This window comes from Mustela lutreola, chromosome 3 (genome assembly GCF_030435805.1).
Source record: "Mustela lutreola isolate mMusLut2 chromosome 3, mMusLut2.pri, whole genome shotgun sequence".
NCBI lineage: Eukaryota > Metazoa > Chordata > Mammalia > Carnivora > Mustelidae > Mustela > Mustela lutreola.
This window is the reverse complement of record NC_081292.1, coordinates 199,193,149-199,217,901: the sequence shown is the minus strand read 5'-3', so window position 1 is coordinate 199,217,901 and position 24,753 is coordinate 199,193,149. Positions and strand designations below refer to the sequence as shown.

The following is a 24,753-nucleotide window of genomic DNA, read 5'->3' as shown; positions in this document are numbered from 1 at the left end:
TCAAATAAAATTTCCAAGTCTTTTTTTAAAACAACTACTCCAAAGCCACGTCTCCCTCACTCTGTACTTGTGCAGTTAATTATGTGACCCTGTGTGGACGATTTTACATTTATCCTTGTTACATATTGTCTCTTTCTGTCGAATCATTTTTCTTCTCTGACAAGACATTTTTGAGTTCTAATTTTTTAAAATTCAATTTATTAGTGGTACTTCTTTCACTTACTGATTACACGTTTGAGGATTATACTTTCTCTCTCATCGATCAAATGTCCACCGGGACAGCCCTGTGACTTTCTACAAGAGACTTGGCATCAATATGTGAATTCTGTTAGGGTTTTTTGTTTTGTTTTTTCCTTTTAACCAGTTTGATAATCTTTGACTTGCATTTTCTTTCTCCCAGACTGCCTAAGAGGATAGAGTCAGGAAGTAATTTAGTCAAATGCCTCAGTAATGCTATCACTCTTGGTCCACGTAATGCCAATCATAGGACCTCTATTATGAAGTGACACGATTAATTTGGAGTCACTTTTAGATGGTATTAATCAGTTTTTCTTTTGAAAAATGGTCTGGAAGCATACCTAAAGACTCTTACTTTTCGTTTAATTTTAAAATAACAATTTTGTAAAATAAATTCATCCCTCGTCTATAATTTGAACTTGTTTAGTTCAAAGCAATTGCTTTTTTGTCCATCATTCAGTTCTCTTTATAGAATCATTGCTCCGAAAACGAATCAGTGGTGTGACAGGAAATCACTCCTTAGGTGTCACTCCAACACATCATTAGATTCACACCTTCTGGAATAGACAGTAATCAGGCTGAGGCATGTCCAAACAGTGTGCTAGTGTCAGCGTCAATGGCTCCATGACAGTATCACTTAACATGACCATGACAGAGAATGCGCTGATGGCATCGTGTCACTAATAGATGTGTTTTTGCTAAGTGGAAAAGTCTGTATTATTTGAAAAGATGTCCCTGCCCCCGACCCCCACCCCCCGCCACACACAAGCTCTTTGAGTTTTTGTGTCAGTATCACATGTCTGTCAAGAATACATATGGTGTTTCCTGTCCTATATTTGGTTGTATTCATATTCTAAATAGTTTCTTACATACTTTTTACCTTGGACTCAGTGGAAAGAAAAAAAATCATTTAAAAGAATAGTAGCACTGAGGAACTCAGATCTGTAAGTGAAGGAACAAACCATCACTTCCTAAAAATACTACCGTTTGTATAATACTCTACATTTTGCTAAGTACTCTCACACATTTTCTTCTTTGAAATTTTTTTTTTTCTGATTGTGAAAACAACGCATACTCCTTGAATTTGGAGAAGATATTGAAATGGATAAGAAATAATTACAAGTCAGCTAAAATCTCACCACTCAGAGATTGTCACTGCTAGCATCTGGTGTGCCTGTGTGGTGTGGCTTTGAGTGTGCATGTGTGCCTACGTTTGTGCGTGTTTGCGTGTGTTTAAACTAGCCTCCTGGTGGACCTAGGAAGTTTGTATTGAAGAACCAATACAATACAATACAATAACCTCGTAGTTAAAAGGGCTTTAGGGGTGCCAGGGTGACTCAGTCAGTTAAGTGGCCAACTCTGGATTTGGGCTCAGATCATGGTCTCAGGGTCCTGGGATTGAGCCAGGTGTCGGGACATCCGCCTGCGGATTCTCTCTCTCCCTCGCCATCTGCCCCTCCCCCGCCACATGTTCTCACACTTTTCCTTTCTCTCTCAAATAAATAAATCTTTAAAAAAATAATATGGCTTTGAAATTAGACAGTTTGAGATTCCAGTCCTGGCTATACTTCTTATGTAGTGCCCGTAATTTGCCCAAACGATCGAAATTTCAGTTTCTCCTTCTATAAAATGGAGGTAATAATAGTATGCATGTAATAAGTTTATTGTAAGAATTAATAAGGTAATGCATGTAGAATGCATACCATGGTACGTGGCTCATAGTCCATGCTCAGTAAGTGCGAGCTGTTATTATACAGGTTTTCTGGTCTGTTTTCCTCACTTAAATTCTAGGATAACAATTTCCCTTGTCATAAAATATTACTGAAAAAATATTTGGATTGATTGCTTACATTTCAGTGTATGAATATACCTTAATGTAATCATTTCCCTATGCTTAGGTCATATCGCGTTCTTCGCCATCATAAAGAGCACCGGCATTGATACCCCTTACGTTATTTCTTGTGCACAGACAACAGATTCCAAATGAATCACTAATGGCAGTTTTTAGATGGAAAAAGACCCACCAGTTCCTTAGTGTGTACTCATATACCAGGTTGTATGCCAGTTGTTTTTTTTTTTTTTTTTTAACAGCAAAATTTTTGTTTACCTCTCCTGCAACCCCTTTGAGGCAAATCGGTTCCCCCCATTTTTCAGATGAAAAAGCTCTGAGAGGAGATAAGTAGTTTGCCCAAGGTCACAGAGATAATGGTGGTGGAGATGGTATTTGATGCCAGCTGTCTGATTTCAAAGCTTAAGCTTCTCCATTCTGGCATGCAGTCTGTGCCTATCCTTTTAAGGCTAGTGGAATGAATAGTTACCATTGTGCTTTTTACAAAATGTCACTTGGTGCCACGTCAAAGATCGGACACTTGGCTGGAACTCTTGGCTTCCTCAATATAGTACCTTTTGTGTGCGTATGTTCTTATATGTTTTGGAATCAAATCTCATTAAAAGAAGGTGTTAACTAAAGGAAATAAGACATCGATAGGATTATTTGATGAAAGCAAACCTCCGAGAAGAAAACATTTATTTAGTCAATAATACAAAGGTCGTCTTTGTTTTAGTGGTATGGACTAGGTCAAAATGACTTCTCTGCCTAGGAATCAGAATATCTTACAGAAATCAGTATAGGAATGAAGTGATCATAACAGCCAAAGTAAATTGATGGCGTCAAAAGGAATGGTAAGTTTCATTACTTTTATATTAGGGGTTGAAAAGAAAAATCTTTAGCTTTAGCTATAAGATGATACATCCGGAAAGAGCTATAATATTTGCTAAAGGTATAGGTGTAGGGGAGACATGGAATATATACTGGGATGAACCCCCAAAGAATTATTCGGTGAACTGACAAGTTGTCTTTAAAAAGTCAGCCGTTTGGAACATTTATCTTGGCAGCTCTCAAATCTGACTTACAGCATGCAGTGTGGCAGTCAATTTTGTAGGAAAAATGCATAATTAATATGAAGATCAAGGTGTAGGTATTGCCAGTCAGTACCTAACACAGTTTCTTAGAACAAAGGAACAATTGAAGTTGTCTTTTAATAGGGTAATCCCGTTTTGTCATTTTTAGGCTTCAGTTCTTAGTAAAAATGAACGAAAAAAAAATCCTAGTAGTAAAATTCCACATTGAAAAGGTACTTTGTTGCAGAGTTTATAACCAACTATTGTCTAATCAAGAAAGCTATCTTTGCTTAAAAAGAAGAAAGCAAGCAAGCTATCTTTGGTTTTGAGTTCTTGAATTTTTATAGCCTTTGAGCTTACACATTCTTGCATTAGAATTGTTCCAGTTTTCCTTAAGTCATCTTAGTTCTTGCAAGGGATAAACAGTGTTGCCCACAGCCAAGCAACTAAAAAGGTTTGGATCTTGACAGGACATGACCACCTACTTGACCTGTTGAGAGGATGTCCCCCATGGTAATGTTCTAGCTGGAAAGGGCCCAACAAGCTAACTTTGGGCTCTGTAATTGTAACAGTGAACAGAGAATTGGACATGAGTCTACAGACTGGATTCACTACGTGGCTCTATTGTGTAGTAGCTGTCTGACCCAGGGCCGACTGCTTGACTGTCCCTGCCCCTCAGCTCCCTCAGCTCTCATACAAAGATAATGACTGGTGCCCAGGCAAGGGGCATATGAAGGATTACATGTATTGAGCAAACCATGTGGTTAACTCAAAAGTGTTTTTATGATGCATTTCCAAGTTATGAATTGATGGCCATGGGTCATCCCTCTCAAGGAGAAGCCAATTTTCCTTTGAAATATTTTCAAATGAATAATAGGAATATTTGTAAAATGTATGCAAAAACACACCACTCTTGGGGCTAGTCTCACCAGACCCTTCTCTTTCCTCGTGCTTTATCCAGTAATAATGGGATAGGCCCATTCTCTGCCCTGGAAGCCCCTGGTCCCTTGCTTGGAGTCTCTCAAACCTCATGCCCATGGTTTATTCCTCTGATGAAGGAAGGTAACCTTTGGCATCAATAGGTGATTCCTCTGAACACAGTCAAGACCTTTGTGAAAATAGGCATTTAGATCTATTACGTTGCCCCAAGACAGAAGATAGAAAATTTTAATATTTGATGCATTATGTAGCTTTCGATTAAAAAAAAAAAAAAAAAGACTCTAAGAACTGTAAGGTGGAAAAACATATTCCAACTAGATAGCTTTATAAAAAGTTCTAGGAAACTCTTTGATTTTTAAAGTAATCATTGTTGCTGGAGGGGAAAAGAAAAGAGAACCAAGAGGTTAAGAATTTTGACACTGGGCAGTGTCCAGCAAGTTCTTCAGAAGTCTCTCTTGGTTTTTCTCGCAGCCCGATTATGTCCCAGTTAAGGGCACAGAAACTACTTCTGAGTGTTGGCTGTAACAAAGGAACTCCCAATCCTGGGGCTGTGCTGACTCCCTTTCCCCCGGGTGCTGTGGGCCAACTTCTCCGCCTCTTATTGCCTCCCAGGCGGTCACGGTGGTCCTTTCTCTCAGTTCTTTAGGACAGACTTGGATCCTTAGCTGCCTGAGGGCTGAAGGGGCTGTAGGACTCCGATGAAGGTGTTTCAGGCAGTTAATGATTGAAATGTCCCTGTGGCATTCCCCAGGGAAGGACATGTGGAAGCTGGGTGCTGGACGTTTTAGACAAGCCCGTTGAGCAATAGGGAGCCACAGGAGGGCCCACAGAGCCTGGGATGGCTTGAGCATCCTGGTTGGGAAGGGCTAAACCTGCTTGCTATACTCATTCTGAATCAATTTCTAAAATTTATTTCTCTTACCCTACCTGGAATCTATTCTGAATTTCCCTCATTTGCTTTGGTACCACATTTTATTCAGCGCATTTCTTCATTTTATTAAGCTATTTCTTGAGTGTCGACTCTGTATTAGGCACCGTGAGAGGAGGAATCAGACACTGAAAAGGAGAGATCATTACATGCCTTTGGTAGAAAGCGAGATATGCCTCCAGAATTGGGAAAAAGGAGAAGTTAAACACATGATTTTTTTTTTTTTTTGGCTGTACTTTCTACAATAAATTGTACTACATAAAAATCTATACCAATATTCATTTATGTAGCAAATCCCATTATAATGAAAATTCATGTTATCTGTGACTGGGGCAAGCATCACCAGAACACAATTCCAATACAGCAGAAGACTTTGGGCAGTCCCTCGGAGGGAGCTAAAATGGGACCTGACCTATATATCAAGCTTTTCACAGTTTTGATATTTTTCATTTCCACATGTCAACAAATACCGGACTTGATATGAAAGCCAGTTAAATCAATATTTCTTCCTGTAGTCAAGGTACAGCAACATATATCCGAGGGCAGCATATCCCCAACAGCCATATTTTGTTGAGTACATATATTTTGTCATACCCTAACTGACTGAACTACCTTCAGCTGAATAGGATGAAAACATCAACATAGCTAGCATTTAAAAAAAAAAAAAATCTTGTCCCTCAGCCCTCATTTAAGCAATCCCATAATTTATTTTGCTCACTTTAATCATAAGGAATGAGAAAATGGAAAAGATCTTGATTGTGGTAGCTGTGGTTCCTCTGAGCTCCAGTGGGTCTGCCTCTCCCTTTCCCCCAACGCCCATCCCAACCAGAGGATCTCGGAACATGGCAGCAGTGTAGCGGGTACAAGGGAGCCCAAGAGTTTTAGACCACAGGGTCCTAATAAGTGTGAGGGAAAGGAGAGTAGGGTAGAAACTCATCCATCTTTTGGGGAACTTTTAACTATGAAAAGATTTCTGAAAGTTACCTGTTCAGAACTCCCAGTGTTTCTCTAAACAGATGGCCTGAAGTCAATTTATAAACACAAACAAATTTATTTACTGTCATCAAAGAGGCCTTCCTTCCCTGTGTATTGTGGAGAGAAGAGTGATTATCATTCCCTGGGCTCCTGCTCTGTGCTAAGCACTTACAGTATCTCACCTCTAGGAGACAAAATGGGGCTTCAAGCCATGTGTTATTATTTACGTTTTCTGTGCAGCAGGGACTGCCGAGTCGCTTATCTGGTGGCACCAAACCAGAAAGGGATTTGAACCCAAGTTTGTCTGATTCCGAAGCCTTTTCACTTTTTATATCAGGTGACTTTCCATAATACATCATGAGATCGAAAAAACATTTTTTAAGAAAAATTGTTAAAGTAATACCTGCTCATTATAGGAAATTTGGAAAGCAGAGACATTATAAAAAAAGAGGACAAAAAAACAAAACAAAACAAAACAAACAAACAAAAAACCTGTAATTCTTTACCCAGGGGTCATCACTACTAAATTTTTAACTTTATTCTTTCCAAGCTTAAGAAAGCTCTCCTTTATATATCCGACAGAGTATTGTTCCTCAGTTGTCACCTTGGACATTTATGCAGGTACTCCAGCAATGTTGCTTTAAAATACTTTGGGAATCTCAGGGCCAATTTAGGCATCAAATTCTTAAATCGGCAAAGAAGAAGTCAAATTATCACTCTTCGCAGATGATATGATACTATATGTGGAAAACCCAAAAGACTCCACTCCAAAACTGCTAGAACTTATACAGGAATTCAGTAAAGTGTCAGGATATAAAATCAATGCACAGAAATCAGTTGCATTTCTCTACACCAACAGCAAGACAGAAGAAAGAGATATTAAGGAGTCAATCCCATTCACAATTGCATCCAAAACCATAAGATACCTAGGAATAAACCTAACCAAAGAGACACAGAATCTATACTCAGAAAACTATAAAGTTCTCATGAAAGAAATTGAGGAAGACACAAACAAATGGAAAAATGTTCCATGCTCCTGGATTGGAAGAATAAATATTGTGAAAATGTCTATGCTACCTAAAGCAATCTACACATTTAATGCAATTCCTATCAAAGTACCATCCATCTTTTTCAAAGAAATGGAACAAATAATGCTAAAATTTATATGGAACCAGAAAAGACCTCGAATAGCCAAAGGGATATTGAAAAAGAAAGCCAACGTTGGTGGCATCACAATTCCGGACTTCAAGCTCTATTACAAAGCTGTCATCATCAAGACAGCATGGTACTGGCACAAAAACAGACACATAGATCAATGGAACAGAATAGAGAGCCCAGAAATAGACCCTCAAATCTATGGTCAACTAATCTTCGACAAAGCAGGAAAGAATGTCCAATGGAAAAAAGACAGCCTTTTCAATAAATGGTGTTGGGAAAATTGGACAGCCACATGCAGAAAAATGAAATTGGACCATTTCCTTACACCACACACAAAAATAGACTCAAAATGGATGAAGGATCTCAATGTACGAAAGGAATCCATCAAAATCCTTGAGGAGAACACGGGCAGCAACCTCTTCGACCTCTGCCGCAGCAACATCTTCCTAGGAACTACGCAAAAGGCAAGGGAAGCAAGGGAAAAAATGAACTACTGGGATTTCATCAAGATCAAAAGCTTTTGCACAGCAAAGGAAACAGTTAACAAAATCAAAAGACAACTGACAGAATGGGAGAAGATATTTGCAAACGACATATCAGATAAAGGACTAGTGTCCAGAATCTATAAAGAACTTAGCAAACTCAACACCCAAAGAACAAATAATCCATTCAAGAAATGGGCAGAAGACATGAACAGACATTTCTGCAAAGAAGACATCCAGATGGCGAACAGACACATGAAAAAGTGCTCCATATCACTCGGCATCAGGGAAATACAAATCAAAACCACAATGAGATATCACCTCACACCAGTCAGAATGGCTAAAATCAACAAATCAGGAAATGACAGATGCTGGCGAGGATGCGGAGAAAGGGGAACCCTCCTACACTGTTGGTGGGAATGCAAGCTGGTGCAGCCACTCTGGAAAACAGCATGGAGGTTCCTCAAAATGTTGAAAATAGAACTGCCCTATGACCCAGCAATTGCACTATTGGGTATTTACCCTAAAGATACAAATGTAGTGATCCAAAGGGGCACATGCACCCGAATGTTTATAGCAGCAATGTCCACAATAGCCAAACTATGGAAAGAACCTAGATGTCCATCAACAGATGAATGGATCAAGAAGATGTGGTATATATACACAATGGAATACTATGCAGCCATCAAAAGAAATGAAATCTTGCCATTTGCGACAACATGGATGGAACTAGAGCGTATCATGCTTAGCGAAATAAGTCAAGCAGAGAAAGACAACTATCATATGATCTCCCTGATATGAGGAAGTGGTGATACAACATGGAGGCTTAAGTGGGTAGAAGAAGAATAAATGAAACAAGATGGGATTGGGAGGGAGACAAACCATAAGTGACTCTTAATCTCACGAAACAAACTGAGGGTTGCCGGGGGGAGGGGGTTTGGGAGAAGGGGGTGGGATTATGGACATTGGGGAGGGTATGTGATTTGGTGAGTGCTGTGAAGTGTGTAAACCTGGTGATTCACAGACCTGTACCCCTGGGGATAAAAATATATGTTTATAAAAAATAAAAAATTAAAAAAAAAAAAATTCTCTATAGACTTCCATGCCCAGGGTACTTTACCTGAATACCTATCGAAATAATACATTTTTTGTATGTTCTCCCATTTTTTGCCTTCTAAATTTAGATGCTAAAAATGTCTAACTATCCTGCAAAGAATGCCATCATTGCTCTCTTTAAGAACCATAAACATCTTGTACTGACTTCTGTTGTGGTGGGAGACAGACTTTGCCAAAATGCTGCTTCCTCCCATATCAAAGATTGATAGACATTCTGGGGCATGTATAAAAGTCTGCATTAAAAATTGTATCTATAAATGTTTAATAGCTTATTTGACGACTCATGTTATTTATTACATTGTCTCCACACCATTATTTGCCCTTTTTAGTTCATAAAATCAAAAAATTGTTTTTATCAAAAGCTTGAAAAGCATATTTAAAATCAATGTCTTTTTAATGGAAGTATTATACTTGCAGAATTACTCCCCTCCTAGGAGTTCTGTGAAAGAAACATGTTTAAGGGTGATGAACCGATCTTTAAATAAAGTCAGTAGCATCTTGTATCAAAGTTAATGTTTCTCAAAGAAGCAGTCGCATGTGCACTCACACACACGTACATCAAAGATTGCTACCGAAGTGGTCATTAGTATACCTTAATAAAGTCAAGAAAGTCACATCAAGTGTTGAATGAGTTCTCATCTCTTTGGTTTATCGCACACAACACTATTACTCTTAGAAAACAAACCTAAAAACCCTCAGCCCAAGCATTTCCCTGCTTGTCTAGTTACTTTCATAGACATTCTGATCTGTCCCCATCATTTTAGCCTGGCACTCCCTCCCCCACTGTGGGACCCCGGTTTTGAATTGGTACAGAATTCACTGGGGCCACTTCCCGGGGTTCAGAGAGGCCAGAATGGGGGTGCGCAGCTGTCCTCAGGGCTGCAACCTTCCCTAGTGTTCTGATCGCCAAGATTTCCTTGATGGGACCTGATCCTGCTCTCAGAGCTAATTACAGAGTGTAGGCCAACTCTTGTGTTGATAACCTGAGCTGTTCCCAGTGCCTGGCATTGTGTTCAGTCAATGTGTGTTGGATGAATGAAGAATTAAAACATATTCTCTCAAATATGGACTATGGAGAGGAAGTTAGACTGAAAGAGAATCAGAATAGAATTGTAAATTAGAATCGCAGATCTGTCCGCTCATTTAAAGATAAAACCCGGAGAGGTCAGTTGACTTGGAGGAGGCCAGCCAGAGAGCTGGAGCCAGAGCCCGGTATGGTACCCAGTGTCCTGTCCTGACAGCCTCTCCCGCCCTTTCCTTGCTGCCTCCTTGTTGGCATTCCCCATTCGCTGCGCGGAGGTTGACCTGATCAAAGACCCAAGCCCCTGCAGCCCCACACAGCGCTTCGCAGAGTATCTCGGGGACACCTGAAGTGATTGTTGGCTTAGTGACTTAGGATCCCGGCACCTGTCTGTGTGCCTGAGTGGTGACTAGCTAAATGGTGAGCTCCCTGGGGTTTCAGGAACATTAGAAGACGATCTCTTGGAGAGGAGAATTTCATAACAGTAATAATAACAGTAGCTAACATTTATTTGTAATGAATTAGGTGGGATATCACTACATAGCGTCCTGCTTCGCAGGACAGATGGTCCCCCGTACCCACTCCACCGCTTACCCGGTATGCTTTGATGAAACATGATGTGACCTTGCAGTGCCTCATTTCCCACACCTACAGAATGCCAGTGGCACTAGTGCCTACCTCAGGGTGTTGAAGAGTTAGCCTATTTGAAGCCCTAGCACAATGCTGGGCGCTTTCTAAACAATGCATGTTGGCTATTATACTTATTAAAACTACTGTGTTTTGAGTTCATGGCATGAATTCCATATTATCCAGTCTTCTCAACAGCTCTGTGAGGAGGGTAATTAATGTTCTTATACCCCTATCACAGTTGAGTAAACTGAGGCACAGAGAGCTTAATCTACCTAACAGCTATGAAGTCGTAGGTAAGGAAGGACCAATCTCGTGTCTGCCTGACTCCAGATCCTGTGCTTGGGATGTGATGGAACAGGGTGATCTGCCTGCTAAATGTGAGATCTGACCTCCCAAATTTACTTTTTTCCTAGAACGTTCCAGAATCCAGGCTGCTTTCAGGAATATCTCCGTGGATTCTTGGGTAAGTAGAGATGTTCCTTCCCTTCTCCATGTTCTCTTCCATTGCCCACGGCCCAGCTGTCCCTGCACGTTCCGCTGATGCCCAGAGGCCTCATCACAGCCCTTGGCAGCCCCTCAGGGTCTCCACGCCAGTTCTTGTCTATAGAGGTGTAGGCTGAAGTCACACGTGATGGGGTGTAGAGAAGGCGCAGTGGACCCAAGGCACTCCTGCCTCGCCTATACCCCCTTCTCCATCTCCGACTGTGCATTTCTCCTGAGGAGTTTCATGCATGCAAAATACTTCCACCTACCAATAGGGATATTATAGATGCCTTTGTGATGTATAAAGGAATCATTCTTTCTACAGACAAGAAGGATGGAGCCAGACTGCCTGGCTGTCCCTCCTTGTAGGGATTCTCTTTTTGCTGCTGTTGTTGAAGAACTTAGTCCAGTGACTCTAGAAATCTGTTGTGCTGTCTTCAGGGCTCACTTAGTGTTGAGTGGGAGTGGAAGGGCATAGGCTTTTGAGCCAGACAACCTGGCTTTGCACCCTTCTTTGGCTGCCTTGTAATTACACAGTATTTGCATGTCACCTGCTTCTCCAAGCCTCGGTTTCCTCCTCTTTGAGATGGGGATAATTCTACCCATCCTGCAGAGTTGTTGGGATATTTCTAGCTCATGTATGTAACCTGAACTGTACAAGACTGACATTCAATTAAATGGTAATTACTATTGTTATTAGTATTTGGGTACATCAAAAGTGTTTGCTGGAGAGAAAGCATGTTGTTATTTTTGATTATCATACTTTACCTGAAATATTTTTATTCACCCACCAGTAGTCTTGCTTGTTTAAATTAATTTGCTTAGCAAGCCATATATTCATTGTGATAAGATCACCCCTGATCTGGACACTGTCAAATGATTAAATTCTGAACTGAGGTAGACCAAATGAATGAGGTCTCACTGCAGCTGGATATTTCCATGAATGTTGAATCTGAACTTGATCTTTTTTTTTTAATAACCCTGAAACTTTAGTAATAAGATGGCTAACTTTTTGAAAAGACCCATTAACATTGGTGGGAGTTGGTAGTTTTCCATGAGTGGAAAAGAATACTTTTACTTCCTCATATCTGAATTCTGAATCACCATTGAAAACACTTTGTAGTTATCCAAAGAGAATTATTATGGAAACTACTGGCTGGATTTCCTCTCTCTCTCTCTCTCTCTCTCTCTCTCAACACACACACACACACACACACACACACACATGCCCGCTGCTTAGTTTTTCTTGGGTTAGGCGACTGAAGAGTTACTATGTAAATTCTGGCAGCCCTCTCTCCATCAGACAAGCAAGGGCACAATCAATTACTGTTTTCTTGGAACGTACCAAATAATCAGAAACTCTGATTATTCTGCTAGGAGGCAACAAACAGCTTGATGGGAAGATATACCAACTGAAAACCATTCTGATCATATTTTTGTCAGGAGACTGAGATGCCTCCAGCTGTCCGTCACTAATCATATTAGAGGTGGAAAGCAGGAATCTTTTGGCCTGCGAAAGATGACCTTAATCGCATGTCAGAACACTACTTTTACTGGCCGCTTATCCCAGGACAGTGAGACATCGGACATCCATTCTGTAACTCGTCTTGCCTCTTAGTCGTCATCTCAAACATATGTCACATGAGCACACTCAAGGAATTTTCTAATTACAGTTCAAAGGCTTTTCTTTTCTCTTTTTATGCTCGCTCTGCACACATCACTGATTGAAATGATTTCTCCCTCAACATAATCCTACTGCCAGCAGTTACAAAAGAGTAGGGAGATGGCAGATGAAACCCACAATAACTGAAGAGGTGTCCGAATTCAATTAGGAAGAGGCCTCTCCCATGTGGACGCATAAGCCATATAAATCCATTTTAATTGTGAGCTTGTGGTTCTTATCTGGTCATGTTTATTTTGGATGCAAGTGCCAAAGCTGGATGCAGACCAGAACGCCAGATCTTTGAGCTCTGATGACTAATTTGGGTATGCATTGAATCCCTTAATTCATTTCTTAATTAGTTCTCCCAGAGTTAGAGTTGCTTGGTTACAGTCATTTTCACAAAATTTTCATAGATCAAAACAAATGTACATAGATTTTTCCCCCCCTATTGGTTCACATGCTTGCTCTGGTTTTAAAGAACTGTTCTTGTCATTATCAGAATAATAACGATGCCAACAGTGATAACAACGAAACCAGTATGTTCCCAGACAGTGTGGTAGAGTACGGACTGAGACACCAGGAAGCTGAGTTTTGATATCTAACTCGACTACTTACTGCCATGGACCTTCGTCAAGTTACTTTCCTCTCTGTACCTCAGTTTCCCTTTTAGTTGGGAAGAATAATAGTACCTACTTTAACGATTGTTTTGAGGATGAAAATAGCATTGCATATGTGAACTAATATGCAGAAAGTACCTGGCACTATAATAAATGTTCCTTACCATGTTTGTTATCAGTAAGACAATGTGAGACTGATGTGCAAGCCAGTTTTGCTGGTGCCACAATACCATCATCTAAGTATGTCCCATTTATTCAGGCCATTTGGAGATCATTTGTGATGGTTATGAAACATTGGAGACACTAAAGTTGGAATTAATTTCTTTTTTGTATTTGTATTCCTCAGACTGGCTACAGAGTTAACATTTTTGGCTTTTCATGCTTGATCAATATGAGTGTTAACTTTGAATGAGCGTTTTGTAGATACAGTGTTGGCCCTCCTTAAAAGGAAAATTGTGGTTACAATAGGTAAAAAAATATATATATGTGGGGAGGGGGATTGAGAGAATTGACTTCAATAAATTCACTGGAAAATTTCAAACTATTTTTAACAGAGTTAAATGTATTTAGTATTGTAGTTCAAATTTAATGAATGTTCAGGAGTGAAAATCCAGGGAAAGATAAATCTAGTAATTTAATGAGCTTTCATCATGGCTCCAGAAAAGTTAGTTCATATTAAAATTGATTGCCAAGAGATGCACTAAAATTACCTTCCCTTAGGGGGATTTTGTTTTTTGGTTTTTGTAATCTGTAGTCCTCTCTATTTTCTTCTTTCTTAAAAAAAAATAGAAGTTTCAAAAAATATATAAGTTTCAGGTGTATGGTTTTATAATTGGACATCTGTATACACTCCAGAGTGACCAGCACAAGGCTAGTTACCATCCATGATGATACAGTTGACCCCCGTCATCCGTTTTACCCATTCCCTACCCCTTCCCCTCTGGTAACCATTTGTCTGTTCTCTGTATCTGTGAGCTTGTTTTTGTTTGTTTTGTTTATTCTTCTGTTTTGTTTTGTTTTAGATTCCACATATGAGTGAAGTCGTATGATATTTATCCTTCTCCATGTAACTCTTTTTTTTTTTTCCATCTGATTCATTTTGCTTAGCACAGCACCCTCAAGGTCCCTCCATGATGTTGCAGATGGCAAGATTTCATTCTTTTTTACAGCTGCGTAGCATTCCATTATGTAAATAGACCACATCTTTTTTATCCATTCATCTATTCACAGATACATAAGTTGTTTATGTATCTTGGCTATTGTAAATAATGCTGTAGTGAACACAGGAAAGACTTTTTTGTGGAAAAAATGAAATAGAACTACCATATGACCAGCTACTCCATTTCTGGGTACTTATCCAAAGAACATGAAAATACTAATTTGAAAAGTTAATATGCACCCTTAAGTTTACTGCAGTGTTTTTTGAGGAACCTCCATATTGCTTTCCATAGTGGCTGCATCAGTTTACATTCCCACCAGCAGTGCACAAGATCTCCTTTTCTCTACGTCCTCTCCAACACTTGTTATTTTTTTGTCTTTTTGATAATCAGCATTCTAACAGGTGATATCTCATTGTGGTTTTGAAAGCATTTCCCTGATAATTAGTGAGATCAAGCATCTTTTCATGCATCTGTTGCCTATGTGTATGTCTTTTTTGGAAAAATCCCTATTCAGATCCTATGCCCATTTTTTAATTGAGTTGTTTGTTTTTTTTGTTGTTAGGTTATAGGAATTCTTTATGTATTTTGGATATTAACCCAAAACTGGGTTGGATATATGGTTTGCAAATATCTTCTCCCATCTAGTATGTTGCCTTTTCATTTGGACAATGTTTCTTTTGCTGTGTAGAAGCTTTTTACTTTGATGTAGTCCCATTTATTTTTGCCTTTGTTTCCATTGCCTTTGGAGTCAGATCCGCAAAGATGTCGTTAATAACTGATGTCAAGGAGCTCACCACCGATGTTTTCGTCTAGGAATTTTATGGCTTCAGGTGTTATATTGAAGTCTTTCATCCATTTTGAGTTAATTTTTGTGTATGGTTTAAGATAGTCGTCTAGTTTCACTCTTTGGAATATGGTTGTCCAGTTTTCCCAAAACCATTTCTTGAAGAGACTGTCTTTGTCTTTTCTCCATTGTATGTTCTGGACTCTTTTTTGTCGTAAATGAATTGTCCATATATGTATAGGTTTATTTCTGGTCTCTCAGTTCTGTTCCATTGATCTGTCTGCCTGTTTTTCTGCCAATACCATATAAATATAAATGCCATATAAATACCATATAAATATTCATATAAATAGAATCAGACTGCTATATATTCTTTTGTATCTTCCTTTGAACATCCTGTCTGTAAGATACATCTGTGCTATTGTGTGTAGCTCTGGCTCATCCTTTTATTATTTATATGAAGTGTGAAAACAGACAAAACCACACTTTGCTGCTAAGGGGGCCGTCCATACGTGGCTCCAACTATAAAGAGAAAGAATTTATTACTGAAAGAATTAGGATAGCGGTTACCTCTTAGGGGAGGGTGTGCTAGGGAAGAGAAAGGATCTGGAGGGCTTGCGGGGGTGCCGGCACAGGTCCTGTTTTTCCACTGGCTGGGTAATTCCGTGGACAAAAGGCAGCACATGGCATCAAGCATTAATGTTTTATGTGCTTTTCTGGCTGAGTGAGAATTCATGATTTTTAAAGTTTCTAAAATGCAAAATAACTTTCTCTGTGGCCTGGGTTGGTTTGTCCTTGTCCTCCATAGTTTTAGGCCTAGATATTCCTGTGATTGTAGGTTGCTGTGGAAGTAAATTATCGCCTTGTTGCATGGCCTCCGAAGTGTGCTGTCCACCCTGGGGAGCTCCTGAGAGGATTCATTTGGGTGGAAAAGAAACTCATTAGAACTTGCATTTACATTCATTTTATTTTCATAAAACATTGTGATGACTGCTGGTGATGACACTGGCACTGGCGTAACCCCTGGGTCCACATGTCGGAGGGGAGGGGGTTGGGGTCTGTTACCACCTGGAGAGAGGGAGATGAGGCCTGGCCCTTCACAGTGGCTTTTCCACTGCTTCCTCCACGTAGGTTTTCTGTGAAATTTCTTGTGCCTCATTAACTGGATTTACAGATTTTATATTTTAGTTTTAACAAACCCTCACAAACTAACAGAATCTTTCACAGATTCTGTCAAGACTTTCCCTAAATGGAAGAGAATTTTCATATTGTAAGCCACAACTAAATGGCAGAGTTCAACACAAACTCTTTGTCAGCCACATTATGAAATAATGACCATGACCATAGAGTCAGATCTTGCAAGAAGCTGACCATGAAAATTCTAAAGTATTTGGGAGACCTGTGGATTGATGTCTACTATGGTTAATTAATCATTAACCTTATCCTATGTGTATTTGCCTTAAGATAGTCATGATTACCAAAATCTGGCCTTTTCTATTTTGTTCATGTTCTTTAAAGTGTATAACCTGTTACTATAATAATATCTGTACATGAATTGTTAGTGAACAGCTACACATATTTGGGGATACATGTTGAAAACACCTTCAACAGCACTGCCTTGTAGTGCAAAAGGTACTCCCTGCTAATAGTTAAACTACGTAGAAGATGGTAGACTTGCTACCCTTATCAAATAAGGCACTTGTCAGCCCTAATGTTTTTTCTGTTGGCAAATATCAATAGCGAGGCAATAGCTTAAATATTTTACTTTATTTAAACTTTTCTCAAGCCTGTGTTGGAGTTGGGAGTAAGAGAGATGAAAAGATACAAACACACACACTCAGAATAGTTCTGTTTTTCTGTTTTGTTTGTATTCTCTTTTACTTAAGGGTTTTGTATGCTAAAAATAAAAGTTGAATACCAACAGGTAGGCTTTCCCAAGGCAAAAATAACAGCAGGCACTGGACGGCACACGCATCATGGGAAGGGCACCACCTGCTGTCAGTCGACTTGACTCCTAAGCCTGGTTCCGCCCTTTGCTGGCTCCCCAGCGCACAGGTAATACCCTCTCTGAGCTGCGTTGCCTTTGCTCCATTGCGAGGGTGATATCAGCAACCCTTCTCCAGCCCTTACAGGGATCACATATGAGAGCATCTGTAAAATGTAGAGTTTCCTACAAATGCGACAAATTATGATTGTGCCTCTTATACTTCTTCTTTAAGGAAATGTAACTTTTTTTAAAAATTTATTTATTTGACAGACAGATCACAAGTGGGCAGAGAGGCAGGCAGAGACAGAGAGGGGGGAAGCAGGCTCCCCGCTGAGCAGAGAGCCTGATGCCAGGCTCCATCCCAGAACCCTGGGATCACGACCCGAGCTGAAGGCAGAGGCTTTAACCCACTGAGCCACCCAGACGCCCCGGAAATGTAACTTTTTATTAAAGTGCTGATGCCCTTAACCTATAAGCTTCTTTGGTGCAAGCTACAGAAATGGACTGATTTGCTTCGACAAAAACAAAAGCAAAGAAACACCAATTATTTTAATGTTTTTTACTGGAAGTATCCTGGTCTATATCTCCCAGACTTGAAGGAAGCGCGGGACCATGGAACCACATGAAGGGTTGTAAGCCCGGAAGCTCTGGCCATCCCAGCACAGGTTCTGTGCCCCTCTTCTCTGAGATATTGCTGTTAATGTGACACTGGTGACTTTTACCCTCTGTGTTTCATGCTTCCAGGTTTGAGCTCTGGGAAGAGAGAATCTAATTTGTCCAACTTGGGTTGATTGACTGCTTCTTACTAGTCAGCCTTGGGTGAGGGGCCAGGGTCACCTAGTATAGATAGCATTCTTAGGAGGTCTGGTCCCAGGAGTTTCTACCTATAAACTGGGATTAGTAATGACTCAACTTTCTTTAAGGAATTTACATTAAAAGAATCAAGTATAGGGGCGCCTGTGTGGCTCAGTCCTTAGGTGTCTGTCTTTGGCTCAGGTCATGATCCTAGAGTCCTGGGATCGAACCCTGCATCAGACTTCCTGCTCAGTGGGAAGCCTGCTTCTCCCTCTCCCGCTCCCCCTGCTTGTGTTTCTTCTCTTGCTGTATCTCTCTCTGTCAAATAAATAAATAAAATCTTAGAAAAAAAAAAAAGAATCAAGTATAAATAGAGAATTAGAGGAGTGATTTCTTTAGTAAGTGTCAACATACCTAACCAAGCCTGGGCTTCTTCTCATGTTCTTCAGGTGTCCACTGAACTTGAAATCACTTTCATTGATGTAGACATTTCTGTGTGGGTGCTAAGGGGGATCTTTTTGCTTAGGCTGTATCTCTTGGGTTCAACTCTGTGTCTACATTTAGCTACTGCTTGACCTCTTGTTAGAAAGAAGGTATTGGGGTGCCTGGGTGGCTCAGTCGCTTAAGCATCTGCCTTTGGATCAGGTCATGATCTCTCAGAGTCCTGGGATCAAGCCCCACATCAGGCTCTCTGCTCAGCAGGGAGCCTGCTTCTCCCTCTCCCCCCTGCTTGTGTTCCCTCTCTCGCTGGGTCTCTCTCTGTCAAATAAATAAACAAAATCTTAAAAAATATATAAAGAAGGTATTAAATACACTTCAGCATTCCTAATGCTGATATTCCCTTCACTGACAGCCCGACTTGCCTTAGCACTTTCTACCAAAGCGGAAAGATGGAGAGGTGCCGAGTCTGCGTACTGCAGACAAGTCGTCACACTATTAAAGAACCATAACTTTTTTTCTGTTGGGAGCCTCTTAAAGCATATTTGAATATATCACAGCCTTTCCTAAACAGATGTGTACAGCCAGTCCTCACAGCAAACAGGTATTTGATAAGGAGCATTTGTTCTACTGGGGCTTAGGCAATTATTTGTAATATTTCAAGAATGGAACTGATGAAAATACTTATATGCCTGAAAAAGCGATGACTGTCTTCTAAAACAACTAAACATCACTTTCAGATTCAGTCTCTGACAGGTCCTAAATAGAATATTGTCCCATCTGGATCATTTGCCATAAAGCTTATAAAGAGTTCCGAAAGTCTTTGTTCACAAGCACATGTACATCTGAAATCTTCACGGTTTTTGTTGTTAATGCACAGGGACGTCTTCCTTCTGTAAAGAAGTTGCTTTCTTAGAGAAAGCATGCCACTGAAGACAGACAGTAACCTTCACCATTTCCTTATCCTCCTCTGTCTGAAGTGCTGACTTAAATCACAACCTAAAGTTGCTTCTTTTTCACCAACTCTCAATACCTTACCAACCAAGTGCCTCACACTGGTTACAAGGATGATTTATTATTTGTCATATTTTAACTGCTGAGCCATGAAATGTTAAACTGGTATTGGCAGCTGTTGTCTGAAGGTTTGCAGGTATCCTGTCTAATGCTTTCAAAGTCCAACATTAGCAATAAATCACAGCATACATAATTTTTCAATAAAGGAATGGGAAGGATTTTGCATTCTGGTTCCCCAAAGCTTTGGTATTTGGGAGTTACTTACGTGGGAAATTCAAGTCAAGGGGTAAAACATTCTCAGGCCTTAACCCTTGAACTTTGGGCCGGCCATAGTCGATAGCAAAAGCATCTTGGTAGCTTTGTTCTCCTAACCCTGAGATCTCTTGGCTCTGGGAACTGACAAAGTGCCAAGTATAGGCCTAATTGCATTCCTTGTTACTGAGGAAAAAAAAAAATCTCAGAGGAATTTTCCTTTTCTTTTAAAGGGGTACCTTGAGCATTAACATTTTCTGGAACAGCAAAATTGTTCATAAGACTTTTGCAAAGCTTTCTGAAAAGAGAGCTTGAAGAGGGCTCTGGCGGCCAATTAAGAGGACATATGTTGCTTACCTAGAGTGGCAAAGAGTTAAGGAGATTAAATCAAAGTAGGAGAGATGCGGTTTTGTCCTCTGTGAGCTTGCGCTCTGATTAACGAGCTGGTGTTCCCTTTTCGTCTTCTTTCTCTGTGGTCTGCTCAAAGATTTATCAAGATGGTACATGATATATTCAGCTAGCCCCATAACAGACCACGGGCTGTCTGAATGTCAGTTCCGTTCACCAGTATTCCCGGTGCTGGTGCCCATTGCCAGGTACGTAGGCATGTTTAATTAGTATGTATTGGAAGAAGAAATAGACCCTGGCAATTCTTCCTGTGATGTATATATTGATGAATTATGTATCGGGCCAGATATACTCTGGGCCAGATAAATTCTGATCAGGGAATCAGTACCCAAGTTCAGTAGATTGGGATCTTTCAGCACTGGGAACCGATAATGTAGTAGAGGAGCCGCAGAGTGAAGACACAAGGAACCACGTGAATAAACACAGCAAAAACAGCTAGCAGTGAGGGTTGCCAAAGACCTCAACAGGGTGAGCGCTGTGATGGGGACTAAAGGATTGGAGAAACCAAGACCCAGAATAATGTAAAAACTTGGTGCTATAGAAGGAATTGATAAAATTTCCCAGAAGGCTTAATTTACTCCAGAAGTTAACATATCCGAAGAAAAGGTTCAGCTGATCACAGCATTTCTTAATGTAAATAGGTTTGCGGAGTTTTCACCATACTGGCAGTAGGAGTTTCTACTTTATAGCATTTTGCTTTAACACATCCGTTGATGAGCTCTGGGTGCCAAGGCCAAGGGTTAGCTCCCTGCTTCACTTCCCCTCTCCGGGCTGCAACTTCTCTCCCAGAGCCGGGCAGCTGTCTCCCAAACGTATGCTGTCAGTCACATAGGAAAGCAGGTGACCAAAAGAGGGTAGATCAGCACAGATCTATCATCAAAGCTGAAAGAAAGAAAAAACTCAGAGCGAACGCGGTGCTGACTGTGGGTCAGAAGGGTTATCTTCGTATCTCAAGGACAGAGTGTTTAATAAAGGTTTGGGTACAAAGTACACATCACCCTCCAGGCATGCTGAACTATGTCAACTAGAGCACTGTTCCTTAGGGTTTACAAATTCCCCCTTTTCCTAAATTAAAAAATGCTAATGTGAACTCTTAACTCCCAACAACACATGTTATTATTGTATATAGGGCAAAGAGTAAATAAGACACTTGCCTAATGACATGACAGTTCATTTTAACTCAGCAAGCTGGAAGTAATTTTAGCTCATTTTCTTTTTTTCCATGCTTCTTTATGGAAATAGGCCACAATCATTTGTACTCCACCATTCTTCATAACCTTATAGCATGCTTCCTGTTTATGCTATTAAGAGCTGTTTTTAAAGACCCTTGAGGGATATCTTTTAATATATTCTTTTAAAAATAATTACTCTTCTATAGTACCCCCTTCGAATGTCTGAGGGCTTGGAAACACCGAAACTTCTTAATGAGATATGCTTAGTGGTCTGTGCAGAGTATCGCAATGTTTACACCTAGTTCAGTTAATGTAAATTATGTTTAATTAGTCACTCTGGAAAAGTAGTAGATGTTTTGGAACAGATTCAGTATCTAAACCCCACCATTTGGCTTTTATGTATCATATTTATAGATAAAACTGTAAGTAGTAGTTATAGATTAAAAAAAACAACAACAACATTTGCTGTAGCATCAAGTCAGTCATTAAACAGGACTCATAGTAATGTGAAGAATGTGTCTTGTGGGGGCATGAAAAATATCCCTGTGGGACAGAAGATCACTTTTATTAAAATGCTTTATAAACTTGAAAATGCTATACAGATATCATATGTTACGTTCTTTTTACACTCGTGACATGCAGAACTTCTGGGCTAAACAACAGTTCATAACTTTGTGTTTTAATGCTGAATATGTTCCTGTTTTGAGGGAGATTTCCTTTTTTTTCACATGGAACTCTTAGGTCAAAGACGCCCTGACCCTCGCTTCCTTTATTGGGTTCCTTCCTGCTGCACTTGACGTTGGAACCCTCCGGTCCACACTTGGGCCCCCGGAAGCACGCTTCACATGGGACTGGCGGAGGAGGCCAGTTCCTGGGAAGAGCCCTCGGCCGGCCTCACAGGGCCAGCTCATAGGTGCTGGCTCAGACCCCACCGAGGCCACCTCCCAGCCCCTCATCTGCACTAGAGAAAGACTGAGCTGTCACTCAGTCCCTCCTTCCTGTCGTCTGTGGCTCTTCTAGTGGCCCCTGACATACGTACTCTTCCAGAACTTCTCCGCCAGGACACTTGCTTTGCTCTCTCGCATGACGCTCTTCGGGATGCTGTGCGGGTGGTTCTTTTCCCCTTGTTCTCCCAGCGGCCTGCGGTTCGCCTCTGACAGTCTCGAGTATCGGTTGCTCCCTCTGTTCTTTCCTACTCTCCCAGCACCACATTCTCTGCACTTCGGCCTTTTTAAAATTTGATTTTATTATTTTATTTTATTTTATTTTATTTTTTTTGGCCCCCACGGCCACAGGAGAGTACAAACGAGAAAATGTGTCCTGGCGCGACTGCTCTGCTGATTTCCCGCTGCCCTCTTCTCTGAGGGAAATTGCTCTTCCCCCAGCGCTCAGGAGTTGCCAGCTGCAGCTTTGTTCTCCTCCCGTCACAGAAGGCTCACGTGGAGTGGGTGCAGCAGGAGGCGGGGGGGTCGGGGGGGCCAGCACGGCTCGGAGAAGTGCTTCATTGTCCACATCAAGGACCAGGCCATGGGAAACAGACTCCCCGACAGTCACCATGGGCTACACAAATATTACTTCCATTTAGCCTGACCTTTCATTGTGCTCGAAAATGACTGAAAATACTTAAATCGTGTACAGTATTTTTCTGGAAACAGAAATTAATGGGGTTCTTTCAAGAAACCGCACTTGAACTTTTGCCCTTTTCTTCCCTTTTGACTCATTAGATCCAATTCAGGGTTTCCTTTTAGCATGTATTTTCCTTTTGTGAGAAATAGCTAATTCTCTACTGATAAAATTATGAATCGCAGAAGCAATGTAATTGTTAAAAATAAGGATACCTTATTTGGCCTTAAAACATTGAGCTCTGGGAACTGACTCTTCCGAACATTTTTTAAGTGCTTACTGTGTAAGCCAGACGGACTTTCTAATTCTATACCCACTCTAATGTATTAACTCGATTGGTTCTCCACAGACAGTTCTGAGACAGAGGTAGTATTGTCGTGGGTCGCCGTTTTATGACGTGGACACCTAGGCATGGTGAAGGTGCGTTGCCCAAGGTCTCGCAATTAATGGTGGGCAGGGCCTGGTCTTGCACCGAAGTGGTCTTGCTTCAGTGCGCTTAGTCACTGGACATAACAGCCTGAAGGACTCGACTGTGTCCCGTAACCTTTGGGTGTCTGACTTTCCCCATCTCTGAAGTGGGAATAGTAACACCTTCCTTACTAAACCATGGTGAGGATCAAATAAAATAGGTATTTTATTCACACATTGTGAAGAGACACACTGTGAGGCTTAAGTTTGGGCCAACCATTGATATCTTCTGTTAGTTGGGTCATTTTGGCCCTTGCTCCTTGGGTATACTGCTGGTTCAGATGAAAACAACATGTTTCTCTTGAGGTTTTCCTGAAATCTCAGCAGACCTCAAGTTTCACAACAAAAATGCTTTTTTTTTTCTTCCAAAATGGTGGCATTCGGGAATATTCAGCGCCTCAGCAAATTCGGCATAACGCTTTTAACATGCCAAGGAATCTCACTGACACTTGTTCCCTTTAACTCGCCCTCATTTTTCTTTTCTTTCCTAAATCACGCAAAATCAATTTTCTTTCAAGTCTCTGCTCACCACATACTGGTGACTTGTCATTAAGCTTCTTTCAATATGTTGTACAGGGTCTGGGACCTTGTCTCTTACGCTGGCGTGGGGCCGTGAAACGAGGAGGATGTGGGGCAAGGTTTCGGCCAGTGGGAAAGAAGTGGAGATCAAGTGCGAAGATGAGGACGTAGAAAGGCCATGGCAAAAAAAAAAAGGGGAGGGGCGGGGGGGCTTCAAAATGTGGGACCGGAGAGCAGAGCCGGACTCCCGGGAGACGGGCTGTGTGGCGCAGCGAGAGGAGGACCAGGGAGGACAAAGGAAGAGGACACTGGGAAGACAAGCCGCGCAGGACACGGGTCTCTTCTCGCCACTGGTCTAGAGAAGATGGTACCTTCCTCCGCCTCCTAACTCTGGGCTTGCTTTCCCTGCTGGCAGCCTCCTGCCTTTTCAGGTCTCACAGTTCTCTCATAGATTAGGATGTTGGGGGATCTGAATTCTTACAGTCCGTTGAGGGGAATGCACAGCCTAAGGGCCTGACTTTTTTTGTGATTCTTTGAAGCTTTTATGCATCCTGGATACCTAGTTCTTCCTGTGTTTTCCACTAGTTCTTTCTAGTGTTTTCTATCACATACCCAGGGTCACTTGGTTTCGGAGGGTCTTCGTGATCATAATGAGTTATTTTTCCCCCTTTTCTGGATAAGAACAATATCCTTGTCATTCAGTCTCCAAATATAGCAAGCAGTTATGATAGAAGAATATCCTTATGTTAGGAAAGAAGTTGGCAGTCTCGATGATATGAAAATGTCCAATTTAGAAAACATGTTTAAAAAAGATTCCTTTTTGGAATCAGGTGGGACAAAAAGGAACAAATAAAATTTAAAAGAAAACGTGTGGTCTGACAGCACCTGCCACTTCCTGTCTTTAGCCTTCCAGGTACTGTGGATTTGGCCCGAGCGTCAGATGTCTTTGCTATCATTTCATTAAAATGTCAGACAGAAAACTG

The 24,753-nt window shown here is 40.9% G+C and overlaps 1 protein-coding gene across 4 annotated transcripts in view; it reads left to right on the top strand.

The window, feature by feature from the left end:
- Positions 1–24,753, top strand: part of SPATS2L (spermatogenesis associated serine rich 2 like) — a 167,039-nt gene that overhangs the window by 13,197 nt on the left and 129,089 nt on the right. For all 4 annotated transcript variants that reach the window (XM_059168478.1, XM_059168481.1, XM_059168480.1 and 1 more), the window contains one exon: positions 10,801–10,850. The gene's annotated coding sequence lies outside the window, so the exon portion shown is untranslated. Of the gene's footprint in view, positions 1–10,800; positions 10,851–24,753 lie in introns of those variants that run through there.